This window comes from Chlorocebus sabaeus, chromosome X, assembly GCF_047675955.1.
Source record: "Chlorocebus sabaeus isolate Y175 chromosome X, mChlSab1.0.hap1, whole genome shotgun sequence".
Taxonomy (NCBI): Eukaryota; Metazoa; Chordata; class Mammalia; order Primates; family Cercopithecidae; genus Chlorocebus; species Chlorocebus sabaeus.
In genome coordinates this window covers 59,320,813-59,331,479 of record NC_132933.1, presented here as the reverse complement: position 1 = coordinate 59,331,479, position 10,667 = coordinate 59,320,813, and the positions used below count along the sequence as shown (strand labels likewise).

The following is a 10,667-nucleotide window of genomic DNA, read 5'->3' as shown; positions in this document are numbered from 1 at the left end:
GGGAATATTGATCTCCATTAGAACTTTTTTGTTGTTTTAACTTTTTTTCTCATTGCACATTTTTATAGATGAACTGGATCCATTTAAATCGCTCAGACTAAAATGGACATCTACCATTCTGTGACCCATGTGGTAGTATTACCACTATTTTTTTAGATAAGAAAATAGAAAAGTGAAGCAACTCACCCAAGATAATAGAACAAGGGGATTTGTGCCTAGGCCTTTTCACTATCAAGTCCTAGTTCTAAGGAATAAAGGACAAATGCTAGTGGTTCTTCAACATTAGAGGGCATAATAGTTACCTATGGTATTTGTTTAAACTGCAAATTACTAAGCCCCATCTCAAGAGATTTAGATTCAGTAGATCTGTAGTGGGTTTGAGAAGTCTGCATTTTACTAGGAACCACAATGTCACCTCATGATATATGATGCTGGTGTTCCAGGGACCACATATTGAGAAAAGCTGGCTATGCCAGTAAGTCAGATTTGAATCTAGAAGTTTTATACAGAAGGAATAGTGGTAAGGCAAGATCCAAATTAATGATGAGATGGCAAAGAGGTAAAAGTCAGTTAGATTTAAAAACATAAATGGGCGGAGATTAGTCTGGAAGTAAATGTCAGAGACTCCCTAAAGATAGCTGAGCTAACTAAGGACAGTTTCTAAAACATGTATGGAAATCATAATCATTTGGGAAGCTTTAAACATATGTAGATTCCCAGAGTTCACCCTAAATACTTTTTAATAATCTCAGAGAGATAAAAGGGAGTGCTAGAAAGGAACCCAAGTACTCTGGATATCAGCCAAGGAATAAAATCCATTAGGATTAGCAGTCAACCATTGAGAGACTGGGCTGTAGCACGTAAAAATCCAGTCATGAGATACAGATACAGCTCAAGAAAGTCAGAATCACAAAGGACAGAGTCAAGCCCAGTAGTGCTGGAATAAGACAGCAGCAAGAGTGACCTGAAGCTGTCAGAGATCTTTTGACATAGGAGCTTAAGTGCTGAGGTAGGATTGAGTTGTTATGACAAGAAAAATAAACCCATTTGCTGGGAACGGAAGAGGCTAGCACGGGGAACAGGCAAGCTAACCAAAATGATTCATTTAATTTCTCTTTATGCTTTATGATAAGCTGAAAACATGGTTTTCACTTTTATTCATTCATTCTTCTGCAAAAAGAAGATAACATAAAGAAGAGAGATTTTCCTGACTAACGTTTTTATTTGGTTTCATGCAAGCCATTATATTAACATGCTAGTATCTCTTTCAACAATAATCTTTACTCCCTTTGTTTTTATTTGCAGGTTTGGGTGGGGATAAATGGATCAAACTGTGAGTATTACTGTGAGAGTTTTTATTTTGACACAACCTGCACTGTACCATTCAGCATCCTAAGGATGTGGACTATTTTGTACATCAATATGATGTTGCAGCCTTCCCCTCCTTTCTCTGTACCCCTCTTTCTGGATTCTTCCATATTTATCTCATTCTTTTTATTCCATGGTAACTGTACTGTTTCCTTCAGTTTATTTAAAACTTTTCAATGCATAGGTATGTTTGGCATAACATGTAAAAAACTGAATGTACAGAAATGAAAAAGAGTAACACTTATTATAATGTAGCTACATGTTTATGAAATCTAAGAACTAAAAGCTAGTGGGGGTCCAAAGAGCAACAAAGATTATTTGCAGCTGATTTGGGAGGTTATTTTATTGTTGGATTTTCTGTTCTTGTTGTTGTTGCTTTTTTGAATTGTTAGCTGCAAACGCAGTTCCATTGAAACAGAGCCAGGGTATCATAACCACACAACACTGATATGAGAATAATAACCAACTCTCCCTTGCTTTGAGTTCTATTCTACCCTTATTTCCCTTATTTCCACGCAAGTCTCATTTCAAAATTCATAATCTAAACGTATCTTCAGGATCTTATTTTTAATATAAATAACAATAGATATTAACATAGTCAATCAGATTTTTCACATGATGCCCAAGAGCAAATTCTAATGTTGAAAATGTTTTTTCATTACATTTTAATGAGGAAATCATGCAAGAAAGTTTTGTATACTGGGATTTTACCAAAATAAGTATTGTAGGATCCTGTGCCTAACCAGAATGACAATCTAAATGTAAAAATTCATAGTCTGGTGCTTTCTTCCCACAGAATGACTCAGCCGTCCCTTGGTACATACGCGGCCAATGCTGCAGTTTCCCTGTTGAATTGCGGGATTATTAAATGGGCATGTGGCCAAGTCAAGGCAAGAAACTCATTTGGCAAAGGGCAGAGGAGAGGCCTCTTCTACTTAATAGAATGCTTGTTTTTTTGTTTTGTGTTGTTTTGTTTTGCTTCTCCTTTCCCAGAGGTAGCTACTACAGCTGTGGATTTTTGACCCATTTGCTACAATTTCAAAGAACTGTGTCCATAACAAAATCCACCATCTTTCCCTCTGAAGTGGTTCAAGTGGTTCTTCTCTTACTTCTAATTTTAATGACTGTTACCACACCGTAATTAGGGGTTCCTGCGCAGCTATTTTTGCATGACAGCTATTTTTGTCTCCTAGAAACAATGCATTAAATAATAGTCCTGTCTCCCTGGATTTGATCATTAGAGTCCATAATCCCAACAGAAGATGTAGAATATTTACTTCTATTACTTTAAATGTCAGCTTTTGGAAGTGTATTTTATATACAATAAAACACAGCCATTTTAAGGGTACAGTTTGATGTGTTTTGACAAATGTATTTACCCATGTAACCACCATCCGCATCATGACTTAGGACATTTTCGTCGACCCTAAAACTTCCCTCAAGACCCTTTGCAGTCCTCCATTTCCTACTCCAGGCAACATTCTATCATTCTAGATTAGTGTGACCTCTTCTTAATTGTAATATAAGAGAGAATCTTATCCATGTATACTCTGGTATCCATCTTCTTTTGCTCAACATAATGATCGTTGGCATTATCCATGCTATAGCATGTGCCAGTAGTGCATTATTTGCTATTAATGAATAGTAAACCATTACATAATTATATCACATATTATTTTTTCTGTTTTTTTGTTCATGAGCATTGGATTGTTTCCAGAATTTGGCTACTATAAGTTGCTATGAACCTTCACTTACAAGTCTCTCTGTGGACATATGTTTGCATTTCTCTTGGGTAAATATCTAAGAATGGAAATGCCGGATTATAGGGTAAGTGCATGTTTAACTTTGTAACAAATGTCAAAATTATTTTTCAAAGTGGTTGTAGCATTTCATACTCCTGCCTGCAATGAATAAGATTTCCAGTTGCTCCACATCTTTATAAACACTTGGTTTCGCCAGTTGTTTTGTTTTATAATTTTTAGTGGCATTTAGTGGTACCTCATTGTGTTTTAAGTTGACATTTCCCTGATGAATAGATTCTTAACATATTTTCACTTATTAATTGGTCATCCATATATTTTCTTAGATGAGGTGTCTGTTAGTTTTTAATTACGTTGCTTATCTACTTTTTATTAGGTTGTATAATTTATATATACTGATACAATTCTTTTGTCAGATATATACTACATATTTTTCCCTCCCCCCTTTCACATACCTTTTCTTTTTCATATTCTTAACAATGTCTTTCAAATAACAAATGTGTAAACAAAAGCTCTCTGAAAAGGAATTTAGAAGAAAGATATTTTATTGCAATGAACACTTTGCAAACCAGCTTTCAATGTAAAATGAAGGTGATTTCCAGAGAACAAGGAGATCCTTTGAGTTTTATTGCAGAAGTTCCTGCCCAGGTTTCCAATAAGGTTCCTTTATGCAAATGAGGGATTGAGACTTAGTTATGATTGGTCAGCACAGCTAAGCACTGATTGGTTGCTACAGTTGGATCCTGACCAGCTGGGGTAAGCTCTGATTGACTGGTTTCCAAGTCCCAAATTGGATGTCTCTGTCAGATGTTTGTTTAAATAATCCAGTTGTGGGGGATGTTCTGGCAGCAGTCTTATCTTGGCACTAACAAACAACATAAACTGCTTCAGATTAATTGTAGAAAGGGAGGTCCTGTGATACTTTCACAACATCTTTCTGAGAACACAGAGTATGTGACCGATACCTCACCCAGCCATGGCTCTCTAGTTCTCTTTAAATTTTGAGCACCTCAGCCATGTGGAGTTCATTTTGTCTGCCCCTGGAGTTTCGTGGTATCTTATTGTAGTGTTAAGCAGATATTCCCCTAAGGAATAGCTTCTCAATATATTTTCACTTACTAATTGATCATCCGTATGTTTTCTTATATAAAGTGTCTGTTATATTTTAATTGGATTTCTTGTCTACTTTTCATTAAATTGTATAATTTGTTTATATATAATTATACAAGTGTTTTGTCAGATATATACCACACATATTTACATGCTTCCATATACCTTGTCTTTTTTATTTTCTTAATGTCTTTCAAATAACTGATATCTTAAAATTTTGATTAAGTCCAGCTTATATTTTTTATAAATAGTACTTTATAAATCCTTTATATGTCCAATAAAATTTGCCTATTCCAAAGCTGTGAATATTTTTTCTATATTTACTTCTAGCTAGAATTTATTGCCTGTGAATCCTTTTTGAATTTATTTTTTATGTATCATGTAAGGGTTGAAATTTTTTTTCCAAACTGACTTTGATATATTTTTTAAAACATGCAATTTTTTTCAAATATAAAATATGTTTAATGAAGATAATTTGGAAAATAAAGAAAATCATAAAGGGAAATTAATGCCTATGATTTCATAGTCCTAAAAAACAACTGTTCATAATTATCTGTTTTTCTTTAATCATTTTTCTTCTGCTTATGTATCTGTACTTTTTTTTCATTAAGGGAAGCATCAGATTCTTTGTGTTATTCTGCAGCCTAAATTTTGCAATAGGAAATATATTGCTTTTCTATATTAATAATGGTTCTTCTATGGCATGCTTTTTAATGGCTGGATTGTATTTCATCATATGGATATTCTAGCATTTATTCTGCCACTTCTTGATTTTTATGCATTTGGGTTATTTCATTTGTCTATGATTTACTTTTGCCATTTTAAATAATAATGTGATTAACTTTGAATTTTTAAAATAAATTTTACTTCTATAACAGAAAAATTGCAAATATATTACATACACCCACAGATTCCCCTATTACTATCATTCTAAAATAGAATGAAACATGTTGCAATTAATGAACAAAGTATGGATTTTTATTAACTAAAATTCCTACTTTATTCAGATTTATCTATTTATTTTTTCCTAATGTTCTTTTTTTGTTCCAGGATGTCATCCAGAGCACCATGTTACATTTAGTCATCAGTTTCTAGTTAGGCTTCTTTCGGGTGTGATAGGTTCTCAGAATTTTCCTGTTTTTGATGGCCTTGACAGTTTCCATCTATTGGGATGTCTGACATCTTTGTCATGATCAGACTGGGATGTGCTTTCTTGGGAGGAAGATAACCGAGGTAAAGTGCCATTCTTATTATATCATGCCGAGAGTACATATTATCAACATGATTTATGACTGCTAATGTTGACCTTGATAGACTGGCTGAACTGTAAGCTTCCTCCATTGTAAAATTCTTCTTCTTTTCCCTGTTCTATGTAAAATTATTATTCTTTTCCCTGTTCTATACTCTATTTATTTGGGAAAAAAAAAAAAAAAAAAAAGCCACTCTTTACATCCCACACTTAAGAGACAGAGAATATGATTTGTTTTTAATATACACTTTTGCCTTTTTTTTTTTCTTAAAATTAGTTTCTAGAAATAAAATTGCTTGGTTTAAGGTTTGGGCACTTTCATGATACTATTAATTATTTCATTAAAAGTGATATAAGATCTGAGAAAAGAGAGAACACCACAAAATGTGGAATTTAAGAGAAAAAGATCCATTTTCTCTTCTTTCATTCACAACACTTTGGTGTATAGCCTTCCAAATTCTATATACTCATGTCAAGTGTACACACGTCTAAACCATCTAAACCCACATGCACACAGATGACTTCGCACACCGTACACACTCCACATATACCCTCCACATCCTGCAAACTTTGCACATTGCTCACATTCACACATGGTTTTTGAAAACATATTGCATTGCAATTACTTTTTTTATTTGCTACTAAAGCAGTATTTTAAAATGTAGTCTATGGAGCCAGACCACCTGGGTTTTAATCCAGGTTCTGCCTTTTGCTACCTGTGTGACCTTGGGCAATTTACTTAACTTCCCTGTGTCTGAAATTTATTATAAAGCAGTTAGGAGATGATTAAATGAGAGCATACATAGAGAATTTAGAACAGTGCCAGAAGTAAAGCACGCTCTCAATGAGGGTTTTAGCTATTTTTATTATTGTCATCTTTTCATGTAATTACATAGGATCTTACCTTATTCTTTCCAGTGACAGCAAATTATACAATTAGAAAAACAGGCTAATTTATATAACAAATCCTCTATGGATTTGGATGCCTTTTTTTTGTTTGTTTTAAAGTAGATTTTTAAATTAAAATAATATCAGCACATTATTAAAATAAACAGTAACTCAAATCATCTGAGTAATCTAAAATTTAAAGTAAACTCATTATGATTTTTTTACTCCCCAGAGGTAAACACTTTTAAAGAGTTTCTGTATTTTAGTCTTACTAGTGGTAACCATTATGAATTTAAATAAGCCTTTATTTTTCTTTCTCAATATATAAGTTTTAAACACTCAATGTTGACTATCCACTGTGAAAGGTTACAATTTACTGAGCTTACACAAACTCTCCACTTCCATGGTGACACCATGGAGAAGGAAGTGCACTCTTCTGTCTGTCACACAACAATGTTACAAGCATGGAAAAGGGCTATGGATATTATTTATTAATTTATTTCCACATATATTTACTTATTCTAGGTCATATGAAGATGACAGTGTTTTTTACATCTTTATTATTTATAATATATATTATCAAACCTACCTGGAGAAAGAGTGTACCAGTTTGTCTTCCAATCAGCAGTTTACAAGAGTGCCTATTTCCCTGCCTTCTTGCCAATAGTTATATATTATAATTAAAAAAAAAAAAATGCCTATTTGGTAGATGACTGATGATACCGGATTTTTGTGCTTATTTGATTACTAGTGAAGTTGAACATAATTTTATTCTTTAACTGGAAATGCAATATACCATAGTGATTAAAAGCCAGCTCAGGAATAAGAGACCTGGACTCAACTACCAACACTCTGATCTAAGGCAAGTGAGTTCACCCTTCTGAGGCTCGGTTTACTCATATGTCAAATGTGGATGATGATACAATACTCATGATAGGTTTATTGTGAGGACCAAACGAGAAAATTCTTATAAAGTTTTGAGCACAATGTTTGGCATATCATAAGGTTAAACAGACATTCATTCTTGTTAGTTTGTGTGTATTGTTTTAATCCATCACTTTTTCATATCCTTTATTGACTTTTCATGTTTTATTAATTTGAAATAGCTCTTAAAATACTTAAGTTATTAAACCTTTGTCACAAATGTTGCACCCTTTTTTTCCTGGTTTGTAGTTTGCCATTTATTTTTGTTCATAATGCCTTGACATCAAAATATTTAAAGATGATATAATCATAGCTGTTGTGTTCCTTTATGGATTCTGCCTTTAATGTTCTGCCAAGAATTACCTTTCCCATTCTAGGTTTTACACATGTATGTAAATGATCTTATATTTTAGTTTAATGTATATGTATATGATCTTATATTTTAGCTTAATTTTTTAACATATAAATATTTAATTCATCTGGAATTCGGGATTTAGAGAGGTTAATGGTACCTTCTTTTGCGATGGACCGCTAGTTTTTCTAACACTATTGACTGAATCATTGACCCTTATCTCAATGATGTGAAATACCAATTTTATTATATAAAAATTTATAATAAATATTTAGATCCTATCTTGACTTTTTTACTCAGTTCAATTGCTGTCTGCTCCTTTCCATATCCAGTTCATTTCCATTTAGCATATCTCATAAAGCAAGTGGACCTTCAGCACTACTCTTTCTAATATTAACCTGGTTAACATGACATGCTTATTTTTCCATACACATTTTAAAGCCATTTGTTGAATTAAAAAACATGTCACAGGGTTTTGATTAAATGTATGCATAAATCTAGGAATAATTTTTATCTTTATAAAATTGAGTCTTCTTATGTAGGGGCACTATGTCTCTTTCTCTTTGTTCCATTTTATTGTTCCTTCATCTGAATCTAAATGAAAACTTAAACTCTACACACCAACTGTGAAACCCTTCCAGACTCAATAGCAAACACTTCTGGGCCCATTTCAGGTACTATTCTCTTCATGAAGCTTTCCCCAACTTCTCTGGTTAAACAAGATAGTGAATTTCATGAAATACTAAATTTGTTTAGAATTAGAGACTGTGTTGTTTATTTAGCAGATGCCTGATAAATTTTAGGTGGGTCTGAACTACAATATACCCTGTACTACACAAATTACTCTAAGTGGAATGCTTTCTCTTGGAGACTTGTATAAAGGCTATCTTATATATATTCCAGAGGAAAATCGAGTCCAGAAACTGCATTCAAGTTGTGCTGCCTCTATGTAATCTTGACAAGCTATATAATCTTTCTGACCTTCGTATATTCATCTATGGGAAATAAGAGGAAATATTTTAAAAATACCTACCTCACTGGATTAAAATATGATGTCCTATAGAAATATAAGTTTTTTGTCTTTATTATTCTTCATTTTTTATGAAAAACTTTTGATCTCTAAGCATTTTGCAAAATTTGCAAAAAGAGTGAACATATCTGGGTTTTTCTTGTATAGTACCGCAGCCACCATATGCATGGAGTTCCCACAGTCTACTCATCTGCTGGATTTTCTACGGGTACTCTGGTTTCCTCCCACATCCCAAATATATACTTGTTAGGGTAACTGGCATGTCTGACATGGTCCCAGGGTGTGTGAGTGTGGGTGTGTGTGAATGTGCCCTATGATAGAATGATGTCCTGACCAGGGGTGGTTCCCTAATGACTTCCTGAGCTGACAGATAGGTCGCTTGTGATCCTAAAGTGGAAAAAGCTGGTAAATAATGATCTGACTGATTTTTATTCATTGTTCTTAAATGTAGGTATACCGCACATTTATTTCAATAATTGTGACAAACACAATTAGAACTAAATAGTCAAACATATAATATCGGTTATATAACAGAATAAGAACATTTTCCAGATAAAACACTGTTACAATATATACAAATCTCAGGCTTGTACTCTTTAGATTCAAAAAATTATTTTCAAAGTAAATATTTGTTTTGCTTTTGGCAAAAAATGAGTTTTCATTGTAGCAAAAGTCATGTGCCTTGTGGATTAGTTAAGCAGGTGAAATATGTTTAAAGTGAACTGCTGGTCATTAATTTTTCTCTGGTCTTGTATTTTAGTTATCCAACAATCTTTCTGAAACTTCAAGAATACAATGACTTTGTAGTAGCCAAAATGATAATATTCAAACATTGGAGATGTATTTTATTTTACTATTTAAAAATGGAATCTAATTGCTTCACAGACTATATAAAAATTAAAAATAAAATTTAAATGGAAATAATGCATAATGTTGCCACTGTAATACAATTATGACTTTTCTATACTAATTACTCATTTTTGTGCATATTAGAGTTAATGAAATGGCAAATGTAATATTATGTTTGTTAATTATCTCTTTAATGTGAATGTTTGAAGCCTTCAAATAGTACTGACTTAATACCTGATATTAGGTAGAGCCACTTTGGAAAAAATTTCAGTCAAAAAAAGGAGTTAATGATGGACTTTTTGTCTGGCATCACTACAATAATTAAAAAAAAAAAAAATCCTTGTATTGTTTCAATTGTGTAGAATTAGCTTGTGAAACTTAGATGCTAAATTTATATCTATATGACCACAGATAAACTATATTGATTATTTTGAAACTTTTAAAATGCTGAACCAATTTGCTAAGGTTTGTCGTAAAGCTCTGTCCTACAAGATTTACCCTGCTGGGCAAGCTACAAAATATTGGACCAATTGGCCTTTTCAGCTGGGCTTTCTATCTTTTCTGTTGTACTGCTCTTGCATTAAATAAAGAAATAGGGACTATAAAACACAGGAGGAGGAGGTGCAGGTACAGATATAAATCAGGAAACAAGCATAAGGGAACCAAATAGTGTGGGAAATTTTAAAAATACAGAAAATGAAAAGAAGGCTAAAATGAGACTCACAGTAAAAAAAAAAAAAGAAAGCAAATAAGAACAAATAATAAAATATAATAAAATAGGAAAAGGAAGACATAAAACAACGAATAACATTGTTATTCAGGTAGCTCATTATTGCCAAGTTATTTTTGCAAGTAATTTTTCATCAACAATGAATTTTCAAAAAATTTTTATTTGGTTCATGATGGTTCATGGTAATCAATATCATACAAGTTGCTTCTCAGAACAATGCATTTGAGGTTTTGAAAGACTACTGTGAACTATATTCTGCCTACTCTTTTTTTTAATTCATGAAGCTACATTTTCAGTAGTATTTTTTTCACTTACAGCTTTATAATGTGTACATCTGTTCACTGAAATACAAAAGCTTTTCTTTTAAAAAGTATTTTTTACTTCAAAACAATGTTTTTAAATAAATT

General features: G+C 32.6%; 1 long non-coding RNA gene across 1 annotated transcript; it reads left to right on the top strand.

Moving 5' to 3' along the window:
• The first annotated feature begins 908 nt into the window (after positions 1 to 908).
• Positions 909 to 7,881, top strand: LOC119620886 (uncharacterized). The gene is made up of 4 exons (XR_005237430.2): positions 909 to 1,009; positions 1,306 to 3,195; positions 5,289 to 5,471; positions 6,901 to 7,881. It is a non-coding gene; the product is annotated as an uncharacterized lncRNA (long non-coding RNA).
• Positions 7,882 to 10,667: the final 2,786 nt, after the last annotated feature.